Genomic DNA, 22552 nt, shown 5'->3' with positions numbered 1-22552 from the left:
TTGGAACTCTTCCATTGTTCTCAGATTTCCACTGAAGTTTAAAAATGCTGTGGAACTCTTCCATTGTTCTCGGAATTCCGCTGAAGTTTAAAAATGCTTCGGAACTCTTCCATTGTTCTCGGAATTCCGCTGAAGTTTAAAAATGCTTCGGAACTCTTCCATTGTTCTCGGAATTCCGCTGACATATAAAAATGCTTTGGAACTCTTCCATTGCTCTCGGAATTCCGCTGAAGTTTAAAAATGCTTCAGAACACTTCCATTGTTCTCGGAATTCCGCTGAAGTTTAAAAATGCTTCGGAACTCTTCCATTGTTCTCGGAATTCCGCTGAAGTTTAAAAATGCTCCGGAACGCTTCCATTGTTCTCGGAATTCCGCTGAAGTTTAAAAATGCTTCGGAACTCTTCCATTGTTCTCGAAATTCCGCTGAAGTTTAAAAATGTTTCGGAACTCTTCCATTGTTCTCGGAATTCCGCTGAAATTTAAAAATGCTTTGGAACTCTTCCATTGTTCTCGGAATTCCGCTGAAGTTTAAAAATGCTTTGGAACTCTTCCATTGTTCTCGGAATTCCGCTGAAGTTTAAAAATGCTTCTGAACTCTTCCATTGTTCTCGGAATTCCGCTGAAGTTTAAAAATGATTCGGAACTCTTCCATTGTTCTCGGAATTCCGCTGACATATAAAAATGCTTTGGAACACTTCCATTGTTCTCGCAATTCCGCTGAAATTTAAAAATGTTTCGGAACTCTTCCATTGTTCTCGGAATTCCGCTGAAGTTTAAAAATGCTTCGGAACTCTTCCATTGTTCTCGGAATTCCGCTGAAGTTTAAAAATGCTTCAGAACTCTTCCATTGTTCTCGGAATTCCGCTGAAGTTTAAAAATGTTTCGAAACTCTTTCATTGTTCTCGGAATTCCGCTGAAGTTTAAAAATGCTTCGGAACTCTTCCATTGTTCTCGGAATTCCGCTGAAGTTTAAAAATGTTTCGCAACTCTTCCATTGTTCTCGGAATTCTGCTGAAGTTTAAAAATGCTTCGGAACTCTTTCATTGTTCTCGGAATTCCGCTGAAGTTTAAAAATGCTTTGGAACTCTTCCATTGTTCTCGGAATTCCGCTGAAGTTTAAAAATGCTTCTGAACTCTTCCATTGTTCTCGGAATTCCGCTGAAGTTTAAAAATGATTCGGAACTCTTCCATTGTTCTCGGAATTCCGCTGACATATAAAAATGCTTTGGAACTCTTCCATTGTTCTCGGAATTCCTCTGAAGTTTAAAAATGTTTCGGAACTCTTCCATTGTTCTCGGAATTCCGCTGAAGTTTAAAAATGCTTCGGAACTCTTCCATTGTTCTCGGAATTCCGCTGAAGTTTAAAAATGCTTCGGAACTCTTCCATTGTTCTCGGAATTCCGCTGAAGTTTAAAAATGTTTCGAAACTCTTTCATTGTTCTCGGAATTCCGCTGAAGTTTAAAAATGCTTCGGAACTCTTCCATTGTTCTCGGAATTCCACTGAAGTTTAAACATGCTTCGGAACTCTTCCATTGTTCTCGGAATTCCGCTGAAGTTTAAAAATGCTTCGGAACTCTTCCATTGTTCTCGGAATTCCGCTGACATATAAAAATGCTTTGGAACTCTTCCATTGTTCTCGGAATTCCGCTGAAGTTTAAAAATGCTTCGGAACACTTCCATTGTTCTCGGAATTCCGCTGAAGTTTAAAAATGCTGTGGAACTCTTCCATTGTTCTCGGAATTCCGTTGAAGTTTAAAAATGCTTCGGAACTCTTCCATTGTTCTCGGAATTCCGCTGAAGTTTAAAAATGCTTCGGAACTCTTCCATTGTTCTCGGAATTCCGCTGAAGTTTAAAAATGCTCCGGAACGCTTCCATTGTTCTCGGAATTCCGCTGAAGTTTAAAAATGCTCCGGAACGCTTCCATTGTTCTCGGAATTCTGCTGAAGTTTAAAGATGCTTCGGAACTCTACCATTGTTCTCGGAATTCCGCTGAAGTTTAAAAATGCTTCGGAACTCTTCCATTGTTCTCGGAATTCCGCTGAAGTTTAAAAATGCTCCGGAACGCTTCCATTGTTCTCGGAATTCTGCTGAAGTTTAAAGATGCTTCGGAACTTTTCCATTGTTCTCGGAATTCCGCTGAAGTTTAAAAATGCTTCGGAACTCTTCCATTGTTCTTGGAATTCCGCTGAAGTTTAAAAATGCTTCGGAACTCTTCCATTGTTCTCGGAATTCCGCTGAAGTTTAAAAATGCTTCGGAACTCTTCCATTGTTCTCGGAATTCCGCTGAAGTTTAAAAATGCTTCGGAACTCTTCCATTGTTCTCGGAATTCCGCTGACATATAAAAATGCTTTGGAACTCTTCCATTGTTCTCGGAATTCCGCTGAAGTTTAAAAATGCTTCGGAACACTTCCATTGTTCTCGGAATTCCGCTGAAGTTTAAAAATGCTTCGGAACTCTTCCATTGTTCTCGGAATTCCGCTGAAGTTTAAAAATGCTTCGGAACTCTTCCACTGTTCTCGGAATTCCGCTGAAGTTTAAAAATGCTTCGGAACTCTTCCATTGTTCTCGAAATTCCGCTGAAGTTTAAAAATGTTTCGGAACTCTTCCATTGTTCTCGGAATTCCGCTGAAATTTAAAAATGCTTTGGAACTCTTCCATTGTTCTCAGATTTCCACTGAAGTTTAAAAATGCTGTGGAACTCTTCCATTGTTCCCGGAATTCCGCTGAAGTTTAAAAATGCTTCGGAACTCTTCCATTGTTCTCGGAATTCCGCTGAAGTTTAAAAATGCTTCGGAACTCTTCCATTGTTCTCGGAATTCCGCTGACATATAAAAATGCTTTGGAACTCTTCCATTGTTCTCGGAATTCCGCTGAAGTTTAAAAATGCTTCGGAACACTTCCATTGTTCTCGGAATTCCGCTGAAGTTTAAAAATGCTTCGGAACTCTTCCATTGTTCTCGGAATTCCGCTGAAGTTTAAAAATGCTCTGGAACGCTTCCATTGTTCTCGGAATTCCGCTGAAGTTTAAAAATGCTCCGGAACGCTTCCATTGTTCTTGGAATTCTGCTGAAGTTTAAAGATGCTTCGGAACTTTTCCATTGTTCTCGGAATTCCGCTGAAGTTTAAAAATGCTTCGGAACTCTTCCATTGTTCTCGGAATTCCGCTGAAGTTTAAAAATGCTTCGGAACTCTTCCATTGTTCTCGGAATTCCGCTGAAGTTTAAAAATGTTTCGGAACTCTTCCATTGTTCTCGGAATTCTGCTGAAGTTTAAAAATGCTTCGGAACTCTTTCATTGTTCTCGGAATTCCGCTGAAGTTTAAAAATGCTTTGGAACTCTTCCATTGTTCTCGGAATTCCGCTGAAGTTTAAAAATGCTTTGGAACTCTTCCATTGTTCTCGGAATTCCGCTGAAGTTTAAAAATGCTTCTGAACTCTTCCATTGTTCTCGGAATTCCGCTGAAGTTTAAAAATGATTCGGAACTCTTCCATTGTTCTCGGAATTCCGCTGACATATAAAAATGCTTTGGAACTCTTCCATTGTTCTCGGAATTCCGCTGAAGTTTAAAAATGTTTCGGAACTCTTCCATTGTTCTCGGAATTCCGCTGACATATAAAAATGCTTTGGAACTCTTCCATTGTTCTCGGAATTCCGCTGAAGTTTAAAAATGCTTCGGAACACTTCCATTGTTCTCGGAATTCCGCTGAAGTTTAAAAATGCTTCGGAACTCTTCCATTGTTCTCGGAATTCCGCTGAAGTTTAAAAATGCTTCGGAACTCTTCCATTGTTCTCGGAATTCCGCTGAAGTTTAAAAATGCTTCGGAACTCTTCCATTGTTCTCGGAATTCCGCTGAAGTTTAAAAATGCTTCGGAACTCTTCCATTGTTCTCGGAATTCCGCTGACATATAAAAATGCTTTGGAACTCTTCCATTGTTCTCGGAATTCCGCTGAAGTTTAAAAATGCTTCGGAACACTTCCATTGTTCTCGGAATTCCGCTGAAGTTTAAAAATGCTTCGGAACTCTTCCATTGTTCTCGGAATTCCGCTGAAGTTTAAAAATGCTTCGGAACTCTTCCATTGTTCTTGGAATTCCGCTGAAGTTTAAAAATGCTTCGGAACTCTTCCATTGTTCTCGGAATTCCGCTGAAGTTTAAAAATGTTTCGAAACTCTTTCATTGTTCTCGGAATTCCGCTGAAGTTTAAAAATGCTTCGGAACTCTTCCATTGTTCTCGGAATTCCGCTGAAGTTTAAAAATGTTTCGCAACTCTTCCATTGTTCTCGGAATTCTGCTGAAGTTTAAAAATGCTTCGGAACTCTTTCATTGTTCTCGGAATTCCGCTGAAGTTTAAAAATGCTTTGGAACTCTTCCATTGTTCTCGGAATTCCGCTGAAGTTTAAAAATGCTTCGGAACTCTTCCATTGTTCTCGAAATTCCGCTGAAGTTTAAAAATGTTTCGGAACTCTTCCATTGTTCTCGGAATTCCGCTGAAATTTAAAAATGCTTTGGAACTCTTCCATTGTTCTCAGATTTCCACTGAAGTTTAAAAATGCTGTGGAACTCTTCCATTGTTCTCGGAATTCCGCTGAAGTTTAAAAATGCTTCGGAACTCTTCCATTGTTCTCGGAATTCCGCTGAAGTTTAAAAATGCTTCGGAACTCTTCCATTGTTCTCGGAATTCCGCTGAAGTTTAAAAATGCTTCGGAACTCTTCCATTGTTCTCGGAATTCTGCTGAAGTTTAAAAATGCTTCGGAACTCTTTCATTGTTCTCGGAATTCCGCTGAAGTTTAAAAATGCTTTGGAACTCTTCCATTGTTCTCGGAATTCCGCTGAAGTTTAAAAATGCTTCTGAACTCTTCCATTGTTCTCGGAATTCCGCTGAAGTTTAAAAATGATTCGGAACTCTTCCATTGTTCTCGGAATTCCGCTGACATATAAAAATGCTTTGGAACTCTTCCATTGTTCTCGGAATTCCGCTGAAGTTTAAAAATGTTTCGGAACTCTTCCATTGTTCTCGGAATTCCGCTGAAGTTTAAAAATGCTTCGGAACTCTTCCATTGTTCTCGGAATTCCGCTGAAGTTTAAAAATGCTTCGGAACTCTTCCATTGTTCTCGGAATTCCGCTGAAGTTTAAAAATGTTTCGAAACTCTTTCATTGTTCTCGGAATTCCGCTGAAGTTTAAAAATGCTTCGGAACTCTTCCATTGTTCTCGGAATTCCGCTGAAGTTTAAAAATGTTTCGCAACTCTTCCATTGTTCTCGGAATTCTGCTGAAGTTTAAAAATGCTTCGGAACTCTTTCATTGTTCTCGGAATTCCGCTGAAGTTTAAAAATGCTTTGGAACTCTTCCATTGTTCTCGGAATTCCGCTGAAGTTTAAAAATGCTTCTGAACTCTTCCATTGTTCTCGGAATTCCGCTGAAGTTTAAAAATGATTCGGAACTCTTCCATTGTTCTCGGAATTCCGCTGACATATAAAAATGCTTTGGAACTCTTCCATTGTTCTCGGAATTCCTCTGAAGTTTAAAAATGTTTCGGAACTCTTCCATTGTTCTCGGAATTCCGCTGAAGTTTAAAAATGCTTCGGAACTCTTCCATTGTTCTCGGAATTCCGCTGAAGTTTAAAAATGCTTCGGAACTCTTCCATTGTTCTCGGAATTCCGCTGAAGTTTAAAAATGTTTCGAAACTCTTTCATTGTTCTCGGAATTCCGCTGAAGTTTAAAAATGCTTCGGAACTCTTCCATTGTTCTCGGAATTCCACTGAAGTTTAAACATGCTTCGGAACTCTTCCATTGTTCTCGGAATTCCGCTGAAGTTTAAAAATGCTTCGGAACTCTTCCATTGTTCTCGGAATTCCGCTGACATATAAAAATGCTTTGGAACTCTTCCATTGTTCTCGGAATTCCGCTGAAGTTTAAAAATGCTTCGGAACACTTCCATTGTTCTCGGAATTCCGCTGAAGTTTAAAAATGCTTCGGAACTCTTCCATTGTTCTCGGAATTCCGCTGAAGTTTAAAAATGCTTCGGAACTCTTCCATTGTTTTCTGAATTCCGCTGAAGTTTAAAAATGCTTCGGAACTCTTCCATTGTTCTCGGAATTCCGCTGAAGTTTAAAAACGCTTCGGAACTCTTCCATTGTTCTCGGAATTCCGCTGACATATAAAAATGCTTTGGAACTCTTCCATTGTTCTCGGAATTCCGCTGAAGTTTAAAAATGCTTCGGAACACTTCCATTGTTCTCGGAATTCCGCTGAAGTTTAAAAATGCTTCGGAACTCTTCCATTGTTCTCGGAATTCCGCTGACATATAAAAATGCTTTGGAACGCTTCCATTGTTCTCGGAATTCCGCTGAAGTTTAAAAATGCTTCGGAACACTTCCATTGTTCTCGGAATTCCGCTGAAGTTTAAAAATGCTTCGGAACACTTCCATTGTTCTCGGAATTCCGCTGAAGTTTAAAAATGCTTCGGAACGCTTCCATTGTTCTCGGAATTCTGCTGAAGTTTAAAGATGCTTCGGAACTCTACCATTGTTCTCGGAATTCCGCTGAAGTTTAAAAATGCTTCGGAACACTTCCATTGTTCTCGGAATTCCGCTGAAGTTTAAAAATGCTCCGGAACTCTTCCATTGTTCTCGAAATTCCGCTGAAGTTTAAAAATGTTTCGGAACTCTTCCATTGTTCTCGGAATTCCGCTGACATATGAAAATGCTTTGGAACTCTTCCATTGTTCTCGGAATTCCGCTGAAGTTTAAAAATGCTTCGGAACACTTCCATTGTTCTCGGAATTCCGCTGAAGTTTAAAAATGCTTCGGAACTCTTCCATTGTTCTCGGAATTCCGCTGAAGTTTAAAAATGCTCCGGAACGCTTCCATTGTTCTCGGAATTCCGCTGAAGTTTAAAAATGCTCCGGAACGCTTCCATTGTTCTCGGAATTCTGCTGAAGTTTAAAGATGCTTCGGAACTCTACCATTGTTCTCGGAATTCCGCTGAAGTTTAAAAATGCTTCGGAACTCTTCCATTGTTCTCGGAATTCCGCTGAAGTTTAAAAATGCTTCGGAACTCTTCCATTGTTCTCGAAATTCCGCTGAAGTTTAAAAATGTTTCGGAACTCTTCCATTGTTCTCGGAATTCCGCTGAAATTTAAAAATGCTTTGGAACTCTTCCATTGTTCTCAGATTTCCACTGAAGTTTAAAAATGCTGTGGAACTCTTCCATTGTTCCCGGAATTCCGCTGAAGTTTAAAAATGCTTCGGAACTCTTCCATTGTTCTCGGAATTCCGCTGAAGTTTAAAAATGCTTCGGAACTCTTCCATTGTTCTCGGAATTCCGCTGACATATAAAAATGCTTTGGAACTCTTCCATTGTTCTCGGAATTCCGCTGAAGTTTAAAAATGCTTCGGAACACTTCCATTGTTCTCGGAATTCCGCTGAAGTTTAAAAATGCTTCGGAACTCTTCCATTGTTCTCGGAATTCCGCTGAAGTTTAAAAATGCTCCGGAACGCTTCCATTGTTCTCGGAATTCCGCTGAAGTTTAAAAATGCTCCGGAACGCTTCCATTGTTCTCGGAATTCTGCTGAAGTTTAAAGATGCTTCGGAACTTTTCCATTGTTCTCGGAATTCCGCTGAAGTTTAAAAATGCTTCGGAACTCTTCCATTGTTCTCGGAATTCCGCTGAAGTTTAAAAATGCTTCGGAACTCTTCCATTGTTCTCGGAATTCCGCTGAAGTTTAAAAATGTTTCGGAACTCTTCCATTGTTCTCGGAATTCTGCTGAAGTTTAAAAATGCTTCGGAACTCTTTCATTGTTCTCGGAATTCCGCTGAAGTTTAAAAATGCTTTGGAACTCTTCCATTGTTCTCGGAATTCCGCTGAAGTTTAAAAATGCTTTGGAACTCTTCCATTGTTCTCGGAATTCCGCTGAAGTTTAAAAATGCTTCTGAACTCTTCCATTGTTCTCGGAATTCCGCTGAAGTTTAAAAATGATTCGGAACTCTTCCATTGTTCTCGGAATTCCGCTGACATATAAAAATGCTTTGGAACTCTTCCATTGTTCTCGGAATTCCGCTGAAGTTTAAAAATGTTTCGGAACTCTTCCATTGTTCTCGGAATTCCGCTGACATATAAAAATGCTTTGGAACTCTTCCATTGTTCTCGGAATTCCGCTGAAGTTTAAAAATGCTTCGGAACACTTCCATTGTTCTCGGAATTCCGCTGAAATTTAAAAATGCTTTGGAACTCTTCCATTGTTCTCAGATTTCCACTGAAGTTTAAAAATGCTGTGGAACTCTTCCATTGTTCCCGGAATTCCGCTGAAGTTTAAAAATGCTTCGGAACTCTTCCATTGTTCTCGGAATTCCGCTGAAGTTTAAAAATGCTTCGGAACTCTTCCATTGTTCTCGGAATTCCGCTGACATATAAAAATGCTTTGGAACTCTTCCATTGTTCTCGGAATTCCGCTGAAGTTTAAAAATGCTTCGGAACACTTCCATTGTTCTCGGAATTCCGCTGAAGTTTAAAAATGCTTCGGAACTCTTCCATTGTTCTCGGAATTCCGCTGAAGTTTAAAAATGCTCCGGAACGCTTCCATTGTTCTCGGAATTCCGCTGAAGTTTAAAAATGCTCCGGAACGCTTCCATTGTTCTCGGAATTCTGCTGAAGTTTAAAGATGCTTCGGAACTTTTCCATTGTTCTCGGAATTCCGCTGAAGTTTAAAAATGCTTCGGAACTCTTCCATTGTTCTCGGAATTCCGCTGAAGTTTAAAAATGCTTCGGAACTCTTCCATTGTTCTCGGAATTCCGCTGAAGTTTAAAAATGTTTCGGAACTCTTCCATTGTTCTCGGAATTCTGCTGAAGTTTAAAAATGCTTCGGAACTCTTTCATTGTTCTCGGAATTCCGCTGAAGTTTAAAAATGCTTTGGAACTCTTCCATTGTTCTCGGAATTCCGCTGAAGTTTAAAAATGCTTTGGAACTCTTCCATTGTTCTCGGAATTCCGCTGAAGTTTAAAAATGCTTCTGAACTCTTCCATTGTTCTCGGAATTCCGCTGAAGTTTAAAAATGATTCGGAACTCTTCCATTGTTCTCGGAATTCCGCTGACATATAAAAATGCTTTGGAACTCTTCCATTGTTCTCGGAATTCCGCTGAAGTTTAAAAATGCTTCGGAACTCTTCCATTGTTCTCGGAATTCCGCTGAAGTTTAAAAATGTTTCGAAACTCTTTCATTGTTCTCGGAATTCCGCTGAAGTTTAAAAATGCTTCGGAACTCTTCCATTGTTCTCGGAATTCCGCTGAAGTTTAAAAATGTTTCGCAACTCTTCTTTTGTTCTCGGAATTCTGCTGAAGTTTAAAAATGCTTCGGAACTCTTTCATTGTTCTCGGAATTCCGCTGAAGTTTAAAAATGCTTTGGAACTCTTCCATTGTTCTCGGAATTCCGCTGAAGTTTAAAAATGCTTCTGAACTCTTCCATTGTTCTCGGAATTCCGCTGAAGTTTAAAAATGATTCGGAACTCTTCCATTGTTCTCGGAATTCCGCTGACATATAAAAATGCTTTGGAACTCTTCCATTGTTCTCGGAATTCCTCTGAAGTTTAAAAATGTTTCGGAACTCTTCCATTGTTCTCGGAATTCCGCTGAAGTTTAAAAATGCTTCGGAACTCTTCCATTGTTCTCGGAATTCCGCTGAAGTTTAAAAATGCTTCGGAACTCTTCCATTGTTCTCGGAATTCCGCTGAAGTTTAAAAATGTTTCGAAACTCTTTCATTGTTCTCGGAATTCCGCTGAAGTTTAAAAATGCTTCGGAACTCTTCCATTGTTCTCGGAATTCCACTGAAGTTTAAAAATGCTTCGGAACTCTTCTATTGTTCTCGGAATTCCGCTGAAGTTTAAAAATGCTTCGGAACTCTTCCATTGTTCTCGAAATTCCGCTGAAGTTTAAAAATGTTTCGGAACTCTTCCATTGTTCTCGGAATTCCGCTGAAGTTTAAAAATGCTTCGGAACTCTTCCATTGTTCTCGGAATTCCGCTGAAGTTTAAAAATGCTTCGGAACTCTTCCATTGTTCTCGGAATTCCGCTGAAGTTTAAAAATGCTTCGGAACTCTTCCATTGTTCTCGGAATTCTGCTGAAGTTTAAAAATGCTTCGGAACTCTTTCATTGTTCTCGGAATTCCGCTGAAGTTTAAAAATGCTTTGGAACTCTTCCATTGTTCTCGGAATTCCGCTGAAGTTTAAAAATGCTTCTGAACTCTTCCATTGTTCTCGGAATTCCGCTGAAGTTTAAAAATGATTCGGAACTCTTCCATTGTTCTCGGAATTCCGCTGACATATAAAAATGCTTTGGAACTCTTCCATTGTTCTCGGAATTCCGCTGAAGTTTAAAAATGTTTCGGAACTCTTCCATTGTTCTCGGAATTCCGCTGAAGTTTAAAAATGCTTCGGAACTCTTCCATTGTTCTCGGAATTCCGCTGAAGTTTAAAAATGCTTCGGAACTCTTCCATTGTTCTCGGAATTCCGCTGAAGTTTAAAAATGTTTCGAAACTCTTTCATTGTTCTCGGAATTCCGCTGAAGTTTAAAAATGCTTCGGAACTCTTCCATTGTTCTCGGAATTCCGCTGAAGTTTAAAAATGCTTCGGAACTCTTCCATTGTTCTCGGAATTCCGCTGAAGTTTAAAAATGTTTCGCAACTCTTCCATTGTTCTCGGAATTCTGCTGAAGTTTAAAAATGCTTCGGAACTCTTTCATTGTTCTCGGAATTCCGCTGAAGTTTAAAAATGCTTTGGAACTCTTCCATTGTTCTCGGAATTTCGCTGAAGTTTAAAAATGCTTCTGAACTCTTCCATTGTTCTCGGAATTCCGCTGAAGTTTAAAAATGATTCGGAACTCTTCCATTGTTCTCGGAATTCCGCTGACATATAAAAATGCTTTGGAACTCTTCCATTGTTCTCGGAATTCCTCTGAAGTTTAAAAATGTTTCGGAACTCTTCCATTGTTCTCGGAATTCCGCTGAAGTTTAAAAATGCTTCGGAACTCTTCCATTGTTCTCGGAATTCCGCTGAAGTTTAAAAATGCTTCGGAACTCTTCCATTGTTCTCGGAATTCCGCTGAAGTTTAAAAATGTTTCGAAACTCTTTCATTGTTCTCGGAATTCCGCTGAAGTTTAAAAATGCTTCGGAACTCTTCCATTGTTCTCGGAATTCCACTGAAGTTTAAACATGCTTCGGAACTCTTCCATTGTTCTCGGAATTCCGCTGAAGTTTAAAAATGCTTCGGAACTCTTCCATTGTTCTCGGAATTCCGCTGACATATAAAAATGCTTTGGAACTCTTCCATTGTTCTCGGAATTCCGCTGAAGTTTAAAAATGCTTCGGAACACTTCCATTGTTCTCGGAATTCCGCTGAAGTTTAAAAATGCTTCGGAACTCTTCCATTGTTCTCGGAATTCCGCTGAAGTTTAAAAATGCTTCGGAACTCTTCCATTGTTTTCTGAATTCCGCTGAAGTTTAAAAATGCTTCGGAACTCTTCCATTGTTCTCGGAATTCCGCTGAAGTTTAAAAACGCTTCGGAACTCTTCCATTGTTCTCGGAATTCCGCTGACATATAAAAATGCTTTGGAACTCTTCCATTGTTCTCGGAATTCCGCTGAAGTTTAAAAATGCTTCGGAACACTTCCATTGTTCTCGGAATTCCGCTGAAGTTTAAAAATGCTTCGGAACTCTTCCATTGTTCTCGGAATTCCGCTGACATATAAAAATGCTTTGGAACGCTTCCATTGTTCTCGGAATTCCGCTGAAGTTTAAAAATGCTTCGGAACACTTCCATTGTGCTCGGAATTCCGCTGAAGTTTAAAAATGCTTCGGAACACTTCCATTGTTCTCGGAATTCCGCTGAAGTTTAAAAATGCTTCGGAACGCTTCCATTGTTCTCGGAATTCTGCTGAAGTTTAAAGATGCTTCGGAACTCTACCATTGTTCTCGGAATTCCGCTGAAGTTTAAAAATGCTTCGGAACACTTCCATTGTTCTCGGAATTCCGCTGAAGTTTAAAAATGCTTCGGAACTCTTCCATTGTTCTCAGAATCCCGCTGAAGTTTAAAAATGCTTCGGAACTCTTCCATTGTTCTCGAAATTCCGCTGAAGTTTAAAAATGCTTCGGAACTCTTCCATTGTTCTCGGAATTCCGCTGAAGTTTAAAAATGCTTCGGAACTCTTCCATTGTTCTCGGAATTCCGCTGAAGTTTAAAAATGCTTCGGAACTTTTCCATTGTTCTCGGAATTCCGCTGAAGTTTAAAAATGCTTCGGAACTCTTCCATTGTTCTCGGAATTCCGCTGAAGTTTAAAAATGCTTCGGAACTCTTCCATTGTTCTCGGAATTCCGCTGAAGTTTAAAAATGTTTCGGAACTCTTCCATTGTTCTCGGAATTCTGCTGAAGTTTAAAAATGCTTCGGAACTCTTTCATTGTTCTCGGAATTCCGCTGAAGTTTAAAAATGCTTTGGAACTCTTCCATTGTTCTCGGAATTCCGCTGAAGTTTAAAAATGCTTTGGAACTCTTCCATTGTTCTCGGAATTCCGCTGAAGTTTAAAAATGCTTCTGAACTCTTCCATTGTTCTCGGAATTCCGCTGAAGTTTAAAAATGATTCGGAACTCTTCCATTGTTCTCGGAATTCCGCTGACATATAAAAATGCTTTGGAACTCTTCCATTGTTCTCGGAATTCCGCTGAAGTTTAAAAATGTTTCGGAACTCTTCCATTGTTCTCGGAATTCCGCTGACATATAAAAATGCTTTGGAACTCTTCCATTGTTCTCGGAATTCCGCTGAAGTTTAAAAATGCTTCGGAACACTTCCATTGTTCTCGGAATTCCGCTGAAGTTTAAAAATGCTTCGGAACTCTTCCATTGTTCTCGGAATTCCGCTGAAGTTTAAAAATGCTTCGGAACTCTTCCATTGTTCTCGGAATTCCGCTGAAGTTTAAAAATGCTTCGGAACTCTTCCATTGTTCTCGGAATTCCGCTGAAGTTTAAAAATGCTTCGGAACTCTTCCATTGTTCTCGGAATTCCGCTGACATATAAAAATGCTTTGGAACTCTTCCATTGTTCTCGGAATTCCGCTGAAGTTTAAAAATGCTTCGGAACACTTCCATTGTTCTCGGAATTCCGCTGAAGTTTAAAAATGCTTCGGAACTCTTCCATTGTTCTCGGAATTCCGCTGAAGTTTAAAAATGCTTCGGAACTCTTCCATTGTTCTCGGAATTCCGCTGAAGTTTAAAAATGCTTCGGAACTCTTCCATTGTTCTCGGAATTCCGCTGAAGTTTAAAAATGTTTCGAAACTCTTTCATTGTTCTCGGAATTCCGCTGAAGTTTAAAAATGCTTCGGAACTCTTCCATTGTTCTCGGAATTCCGCTGAAGTTTAAAAATGTTTCGCAACTCTTCTTTTGTTCTCGGAATTCTGCTGAAGTTTAAAAATGCTTCGGAACTCTTTCATTGTTCTCGGAATTCCGCTGAAGTTTAAAAATGCTTTGGAACTCTTCCATTGTTCTCGGAATTCCGCTGAAGTTTAAAAATGCTTCTGAACTCTTCCATTGTTCTCGGAATTCCGCTGAAGTTTAAAAATGATTCGGAACTCTTCCATTGTTCTCGGAATTCCGCTGACATATAAAAATGCTTTGGAACTCTTCCATTGTTCTCGGAATTCCTCTGAAGTTTAAAAATGTTTCGGAACTCTTCCATTGTTCTCGGAATTCCGCTGAAGTTTAAAAATGCTTCGGAACTCTTCCATTGTTCTCGGAATTCCGCTGAAGTTTAAAAATGCTTCGGAACTCTTCCATTGTTCTCGGAATTCCGCTGAAGTTTAAAAATGTTTCGAAACTCTTTCATTGTTCTCGGAATTCCGCTGAAGTTTAAAAATGCTTCGGAACTCTTCCATTGTTCTCGGAATTCCACTGAAGTTTAAAAATGCTTCGGAACTCTTCTATTGTTCTCGGAATTCCGCTGAAGTTTAAAAATGCTTCGGAACTCTTCCATTGTTCTCGAAATTCCGCTGAAGTTTAAAAATGTTTCGGAACTCTTCCATTGTTCTCGGAATTCCGCTGAAGTTTAAAAATGCTTCGGAACTCTTCCATTGTTCTCGGAATTCCGCTGAAGTTTAAAAATGCTTCGGAACTCTTCCATTGTTCTCGGAATTCCGCTGAAGTTTAAAAATGCTTCGGAACTCTTCCATTGTTCTCGGAATTCTGCTGAAGTTTAAAAATGCTTCGGAACTCTTTCATTGTTCTCGGAATTCCGCTGAAGTTTAAAAATGCTTTGGAACTCTTCCATTGTTCTCGGAATTCCGCTGAAGTTTAAAAATGCTTCTGAACTCTTCCATTGTTCTCGGAATTCCGCTGAAGTTTAAAAATGATTCGGAACTCTTCCATTGTTCTCGGAATTCCGCTGACATATAAAAATGCTTTGGAACTCTTCCATTGTTCTCGGAATTCCGCTGAAGTTTAAAAATGTTTCGGAACTCTTCCATTGTTCTCGGAATTCCGCTGAAGTTTAAAAATGCTTCGGAACTCTTCCATTGTTCTCGGAATTCCGCTGAAGTTTAAAAATGCTTCGGAACTCTTCCATTGTTCTCGGAATTCCGCTGAAGTTTAAAAATGTTTCGAAACTCTTTCATTGTTCTCGGAATTCCGCTGAAGTTTAAAAATGCTTCGGAACTCTTCCATTGTTCTCGGAATTCCGCTGAAGTTTAAAAATGCTTCGGAACTCTTCCATTGTTCTCGGAATTCCGCTGAAGTTTAAAAATGTTTCGCAACTCTTCCATTGTTCTCGGAATTCTGCTGAAGTTTAAAAATGCTTCGGAACTCTTTCATTGTTCTCGGAATTCCGCTGAAGTTTAAAAATGCTTTGGAACTCTTCCATTGTTCTCGGAATTTCGCTGAAGTTTAAAAATGCTTCTGAACTCTTCCATTGTTCTCGGAATTCCGCTGAAGTTTAAAAATGATTCGGAACTCTTCCATTGTTCTCGGAATTCCGCTGACATATAAAAATGCTTTGGAACTCTTCCATTGTTCTCGGAATTCCTCTGAAGTTTAAAAATGTTTCGGAACTCTTCCATTGTTCTCGGAATTCCGCTGAAGTTTAAAAATGCTTCGGAACTCTTCCATTGTTCTCGGAATTCCGCTGAAGTTTAAAAATGCTTCGGAACTCTTCCATTGTTCTCGGAATTCCGCTGAAGTTTAAAAATGTTTCGAAACTCTTTCATTGTTCTCGGAATTCCGCTGAAGTTTAAAAATGCTTCGGAACTCTTCCATTGTTCTCGGAATTCCACTGAAGTTTAAACATGCTTCGGAACTCTTCCATTGTTCTCGGAATTCCGCTGAAGTTTAAAAATGCTTCGGAACTCTTCCATTGTTCTCGGAATTCCGCTGACATATAAAAATGCTTTGGAACTCTTCCATTGTTCTCGGAATTCCGCTGAAGTTTAAAAATGCTTCGGAACACTTCCATTGTTCTCGGAATTCCGCTGAAGTTTAAAAATGCTTCGGAACTCTTCCATTGTTCTCGGAATTCCGCTGAAGTTTAAAAATGCTTCGGAACTCTTCCATTGTTTTCTGAATTCCGCTGAAGTTTAAAAATGCTTCGGAACTCTTCCATTGTTCTCGGAATTCCGCTGAAGTTTAAAAACGCTTCGGAACTCTTCCATTGTTCTCGGAATTCCGCTGACATATAAAAATGCTTTGGAACTCTTCCATTGTTCTCGGAATTCCGCTGAAGTTTAAAAATGCTTCGGAACACTTCCATTGTTCTCGGAATTCCGCTGAAGTTTAAAAATGCTTCGGAACTCTTCCATTGTTCTCGGAATTCCGCTGACATATAAAAATGCTTTGGAACGCTTCCATTGTTCTCGGAATTCCGCTGAAGTTTAAAAATGCTTCGGAACACTTCCATTGTGCTCGGAATTCCGCTGAAGTTTAAAAATGCTTCGGAACACTTCCATTGTTCTCGGAATTCCGCTGAAGTTTAAAAATGCTTCGGAACGCTTCCATTGTTCTCGGAATTCTGCTGAAGTTTAAAGATGCTTCGGAACTCTACCATTGTTCTCGGAATTCCGCTGAAGTTTAAAAATGCTTCGGAACACTTCCATTGTTCTCGGAATTCCGCTGAAGTTTAAAAATGCTTCGGAACTCTTCCATTGTTCTCAGAATCCCGCTGAAGTTTAAAAATGCTTCGGAACTCTTCCATTGTTCTCGAAATTCCGCTGAAGTTTAAAAATGCTTCGGAACTCTTCCATTGTTCTCGGAATTCCGCTGAAGTTTAAAAATGCTTCGGAACTCTACCATTGTTCTCGGAATTCCGCTGAAGTTTAAAAATGCTTCGGAACTCTTCCATTGTTCTCGGAATTCCGCTGAAGTTTAAAAATGCTCCGGAACGCTTCCATTGTTCTCGGAATTCTGCTGAAGTTTAAAGATGCTTCGGAACTTTTCCATTGTTCTCGGAATTCCGCTGAAGTTTAAAAATGCTTCGGAACTCTTCCATTGTTCTTGGAATTCCGCTGAAGTTTAAAAATGCTTCGGAACTCTTCCATTGTTCTCGGAATTCCGCTGAAGTTTAAAAATGCTTCGGAACTCTTCCATTGTTCTCGGAATTCCGCTGACATTTAAAAATGCTTTGGAACTCTTCCATTGTTCTCGGAATTCCGCTGAAGTTTAAAAATGCTTCGGAACACTTCCATTGTTCTCGGAATTCCGCTGAAGTTTAAAAATGCTTCGGAACTCTTCCATTGTTCTCGGAATTCCGCTGAAGTTTAAAAATGCTTCGGAACTCTTCCATTGTTCTCGGAATTCCGCTGAAGTTTAAAAATGCTTCGGAACTCTTCCATTGTTCTCGAAATTCCGCTGAAGTTTAAAAATGTTTCGGAACTCTTCCATTGTTCTTGGAATTCCGCTGAAGTTTAAAAATGCTTCGGAACTCTTCCATTGTTCTCGGAATTCCGCTGAAGTTTAAAAATGCTTCGGAACTCTTCCATTGTTCTCGGAATTCCGCTGAAGTTTAAAAATGTTTCGGAACTCTTCCATTGTTCTCGGAATTCCGCTGAAATTTAAAAATGCTTTGGAACTCTTCCATTGTTCTCAGATTTCCACTGAAGTTTAAAAATGCTGTGGAACTCTTCCATTGTTCCCGGAATTCCGCTGAAGTTTAAAAATGCTTCGGAACTCTTCCATTGTTCTCGGAATTCCGCTGAAGTTTAAAAATGCTTCGGAACTCTTCCATTGTTCTCGGAATTCCGCTGACATATAAAAATGCTTTGGAACTCTTCCATTGTTCTCGGAATTCCGCTGAAGTTTAAAAATGCTTCGGAACACTTCCATTGTTCTCGGAATTCCGCTGAAGTTTAAAAATGCTTCGGAACTCTTCCATTGTTCTCGGAATTCCGCTGAAGTTTAAAAATGCTCCGGAACGCTTCCATTGTTCTCGGAATTCCGCTGAAGTTTAAAAATGCTCCGGAACGCTTCCATTGTTCTCGGAATTCTGCTGAAGTTTAAAGATGCTTCGGAACTTTTCCATTGTTCTCGGAATTCCGCTGAAGTTTAAAAATGCTTCGGAACTCTTCCATTGTTCTCGGAATTCCGCTGAAGTTTAAAAATGCTTCGGAACTCTTCCATTGTTCTCGGAATTCCGCTGAAGTTTAAAAATGTTTCGGAACTCTTCCATTGTTCTCGGAATTCTGCTGAAGTTTAAAAATGCTTCGGAACTCTTTCATTGTTCTCGGAATTCCGCTGAAGTTTAAAAATGCTTTGGAACTCTTCCATTGTTCTCGGAATTCCGCTGAAGTTTAAAAATGCTTTGGAACTCTTCCATTGTTCTCGGAATTCCGCTGAAGTTTAAAAATGCTTCTGAACTCTTCCATTGTTCTCGGAATTCCGCTGAAGTTTAAAAATGATTCGGAACTCTTCCATTGTTCTCGGAATTCCGCTGACATATAAAAATGCTTTGGAACTCTTCCATTGTTCTCGGAATTCCGCTGAAGTTTAAAAATGTTTCGGAACTCTTCCATTGTTCTCGGAATTCCGCTGACATATAAAAATGCTTTGGAACTCTTCCATTGTTCTCGGAATTCCGCTGAAGTTTAAAAATGCTTCGGAACACTTCCATTGTTCTCGGAATTCCGCTGAAGTTTAAAAATGCTTCGGAACTCTTCCATTGTTCTCGGAATTCCGCTGAAGTTTAAAAATGCTTCGGAACTCTTCCATTGTTCTCGGAATTCCGCTGAAGTTTAAAAATGCTTCGGAACTCTTCCATTGTTCTCGGAATTCCGCTGAAGTTTAAAAATGCTTCGGAACTCTTCCATTGTTCTCGGAATTCCGCTGACATATAAAAATGCTTTGGAACTCTTCCATTGTTCTCGGAATTCCGCTGAAGTTTAAAAATGCTTCGGAACACTTCCATTGTTCTCGGAATTCCGCTGAAGTTTAAAAATGCTTCGGAACTCTTCCATTGTTCTCGGAATTCCGCTGAAGTTTAAAAATGCTTCGGAACTCTTCCATTGTTCTCGGAATTCCGCTGAAGTTTAAAAATGTTTCGAAACTCTTTCATTGTTCTCGGAATTCCGCTGAAGTTTAAAAATGCTTCGGAACTCTTCCATTGTTCTCGGAATTCCGCTGAAGTTTAAAAATGTTTCGCAACTCTTCTTTTGTTCTCGGAATTCTGCTGAAGTTTAAAAATGCTTCGGAACTCTTTCATTGTTCTCGGAATTCCGCTGAAGTTTAAAAATGCTTTGGAACTCTTCCATTGTTCTCGGAATTCCGCTGAAGTTTAAAAATGCTTCTGAACTCTTCCATTGTTCTCGGAATTCCGCTGAAGTTTAAAAATGATTCGGAACTCTTCCATTGTTCTCGGAATTCCGCTGACATATAAAAATGCTTTGGAACTCTTCCATTGTTCTCGGAATTCCTCTGAAGTTTAAAAATGTTTCGGAACTCTTCCATTGTTCTCGGAATTCCGCTGAAGTTTAAAAATGCTTCGGAACTCTTCCATTGTTCTCGGAATTCCGCTGAAGTTTAAAAATGCTTCTGAACTCTTCCATTGTTCTCGGAATTCCGCTGAAGTTTAAAAATGATTCGGAACTCTTCCATTGTTCTCGGAATTCCGCTGACATATAAAAATGCTTTGGAACTCTTCCATTGTTCTCGGAATTCCTCTGAAGTTTAAAAATGTTTCGGAACTCTTCCATTGTTCTCGGAATTCCGCTGAAGTTTAAAAATGCTTCGGAACTCTTCCATTGTTCTCGGAATTCCGCTGAAGTTTAAAAATGCTTCGGAACTCTTCCATTGTTCTCGGAATTCCGCTGAAGTTTAAAAATGTTTCGAAACTCTTTCATTGTTCTCGGAATTCCGCTGAAGTTTAAAAATGCTTCGGAACTCTTCCATTGTTCTCGGAATTCCACTGAAGTTTAAACATGCTTCGGAACTCTTCCATTGTTCTCGGAATTCCGCTGAAGTTTAAAAATGCTTCGGAACTCTTCCATTGTTCTCGGAATTCCGCTGACATATAAAAATGCTTTGGAACTCTTCCATTGTTCTCGGAATTCCGCTGAAGTTTAAAAATGCTTCGGAACACTTCCATTGTTCTCGGAATTCCGCTGAAGTTTAAAAATGCTTCGGAACTCTTCCATTGTTCTCGGAATTCCGCTGAAGTTTAAAAATGCTTCGGAACTCTTCCATTGTTTTCTGAATTCCGCTGAAGTTTAAAAATGCTTCGGAACTCTTCCATTGTTCTCGGAATTCCGCTGAAGTTTAAAAACGCTTCGGAACTCTTCCATTGTTCTCGGAATTCCGCTGACATATAAAAATGCTTTGGAACTCTTCCATTGTTCTCGGAATTCCGCTGAAGTTTAAAAATGCTTCGGAACACTTCCATTGTTCTCGGAATTCCGCTGAAGTTTAAAAATGCTTCGGAACTCTTCCATTGTTCTCGGAATTCCGCTGACATATAAAAATGCTTTGGAACGCTTCCATTGTTCTCGGAATTCCGCTGAAGTTTAAAAATGCTTCGGAACACTTCCATTGTGCTCGGAATTCCGCTGAAGTTTAAAAATGCTTCGGAACACTTCCATTGTTCTCGGAATTCCGCTGAAGTTTAAAAATGCTTCGGAACGCTTCCATTGTTCTCGGAATTCTGCTGAAGTTTAAAGATGCTTCGGAACTCTACCATTGTTCTCGGAATTCCGCTGAAGTTTAAAAATGCTTCGGAACACTTCCATTGTTCTCGGAATTCCGCTGAAGTTTAAAAATGCTTCGGAACTCTTCCATTGTTCTCAGAATCCCGCTGAAGTTTAAAAATGCTTCGGAACTCTTCCATTGTTCTCGAAATTCCGCTGAAGTTTAAAAATGCTTCGGAACTCTTCCATTGTTCTCGGAATTCCGCTGAAGTTTAAAAATGCTTGGGAACTCTACCATTGTTCTCGGAATTCCGCTGAAGTTTAAAAATGCTTCGGAACTCTTCCATTGTTCTCGGAATTCCGCTGAAGTTTAAAAATGCTCCGGAACGCTTCCATTGTTCTCGGAATTCTGCTGAAGTTTAAAGATGCTTCGGAACTTTTCCATTGTTCTCGGAATTCCGCTGAAGTTTAAAAATGCTTCGGAACTCTTCCATTGTTCTTGGAATTCCGCTGAAGTTTAAAAATGCTTCGGAACTCTTCCATTGTTCTCGGAATTCCGCTGAAGTTTAAAAATGCTTCGGAACTCTTCCATTGTTCTCGGAATTCCGCTGACATTTAAAAATGCTTTGGAACTCTTCCATTGTTCTCGGAATTCCGCTGAAGTTTAAAAATGCTTCGGAACACTTCCATTGTTCTCGGAATTCCGCTGAAGTTTAAAAATGCTTCGGAACTCTTCCATTGTTCTCGGAATTCCGCTGAAGTTTAAAAATGCTTCGGAACTCTTCCATTGTTCTCGGAATTCCGCTGAAGTTTAAAAATGCTTCGGAACTCTTCCATTGTTCTCGAAATTCCGCTGAAGTTTAAAAATGTTTCGGAACTCTTCCATTGTTCTTGGAATTCCGCTGAAGTTTAAAAATGCTTCGGAACTCTTCCATTGTTCTCGGAATTCCGCTGAAGTTTAAAAATGCTTCGGAACTCTTCCATTGTTCTCGGAATTCCGCTGAAGTTTAAAAATGTTTCGGAACTCTTCCATTGTTCTCGGAATTCCGCTGAAATTTAAAAATGCTTTGGAACTCTTCCATTGTTCTCAGATTTCCACTGAAGTTTAAAAATGCTGTGGAACTCTTCCATTGTTCCCGGAATTCCGCTGAAGTTTAAAAATGCTTCGGAACTCTTCCATTGTTCTCGGAATTCCGCTGAAGTTTAAAAATGCTTCGGAACTCTTCCATTGTTCTCGGAATTCCGCTGACATATAAAAATGCTTTGGAACTCTTCCATTGTTCTCGGAATTCCGCTGAAGTTTAAAAATGCTTCGGAACACTTCCATTGTTCTCGGAATTCCGCTGAAGTTTAAAAATGCTTCGGAACTCTTCCATTGTTCTCGGAATTCCGCTGAAGTTTAAAAATGCTCCGGAACGCTTCCATTGTTCTCGGAATTCCGCTGAAGTTTAAAAATGCTCCGGAACGCTTCCATTGTTCTCGGAATTCTGCTGAAGTTTAAAGATGCTTCGGAACTTTTCCATTGTTCTCGGAATTCCGCTGAAGTTTAAAAATGCTTCGGAACTCTTCCATTGTTCTCGGAATTCCGCTGAAGTTTAAAAATGCTTCGGAACTCTTCCATTGTTCTCGGAATTCCGCTGAAGTTTAAAAATGTTTCGGAACTCTTCCATTGTTCTCGGAATTCTGCTGAAGTTTAAAAATGCTTCGGAACTCTTTCATTGTTCTCGGAATTCCGCTGAAGTTTAAAAATGCTTTGGAACTCTTCCATTGTTCTCGGAATTCCGCTGAAGTTTAAAAATGCTTTGGAACTCTTCCATTGTTCTCGGAATTCCGCTGAAGTTTAAAAATGCTTCTGAACTCTTCCATTGTTCTCGGAATTCCGCTGAAGTTTAAAAATGATTCGGAACTCTTCCATTGTTCTCGGAATTCCGCTGACATATAAAAATGCTTTGGAACTCTTCCATTGTTCTCGGAATTCCGCTGAAGTTTAAAAATGTTTCGGAACTCTTCCATTGTTCTCGGAATTCCGCTGACATATAAAAATGCTTTGGAACTCTTCCATTGTTCTCGGAATTCCGCTGAAGTTTAAAAATGCTTCGGAACACTTCCATTGTTCTCGGAATTCCGCTGAAGTTTAAAAATGCTTCGGAACTCTTCCATTGTTCTCGGAATTCCGCTGAAGTTTAAAAATGCTTCGGAACTCTTCCATTGTTCTCGGAATTCCGCTGAAGTTTAAAAATGCTTCGGAACTCTTCCATTGTTCTCGGAATTCCGCTGAAGTTTAAAAATGCTTCGGAACTCTTCCATTGTTCTCGGAATTCCGCTGACATATAAAAATGCTTTGGAACTCTTCCATTGTTCTCGGAATTCCGCTGAAGTTTAAAAATGCTTCGGAACACTTC

The sequence above is a fragment of the Phyllobates terribilis genome, unplaced genomic scaffold (assembly GCF_046119375.1).
Source record: "Phyllobates terribilis strain yellow unplaced genomic scaffold, ASM4611937v1 Scaffold_5__5_contigs__length_657084704, whole genome shotgun sequence".
Lineage (NCBI taxonomy): Eukaryota > Metazoa > Chordata > Amphibia > Anura > Dendrobatidae > Phyllobates > Phyllobates terribilis.
The sequence above is the reverse complement of the archived record's forward strand: the minus strand, read 5'-3'. Positions refer to the sequence as shown.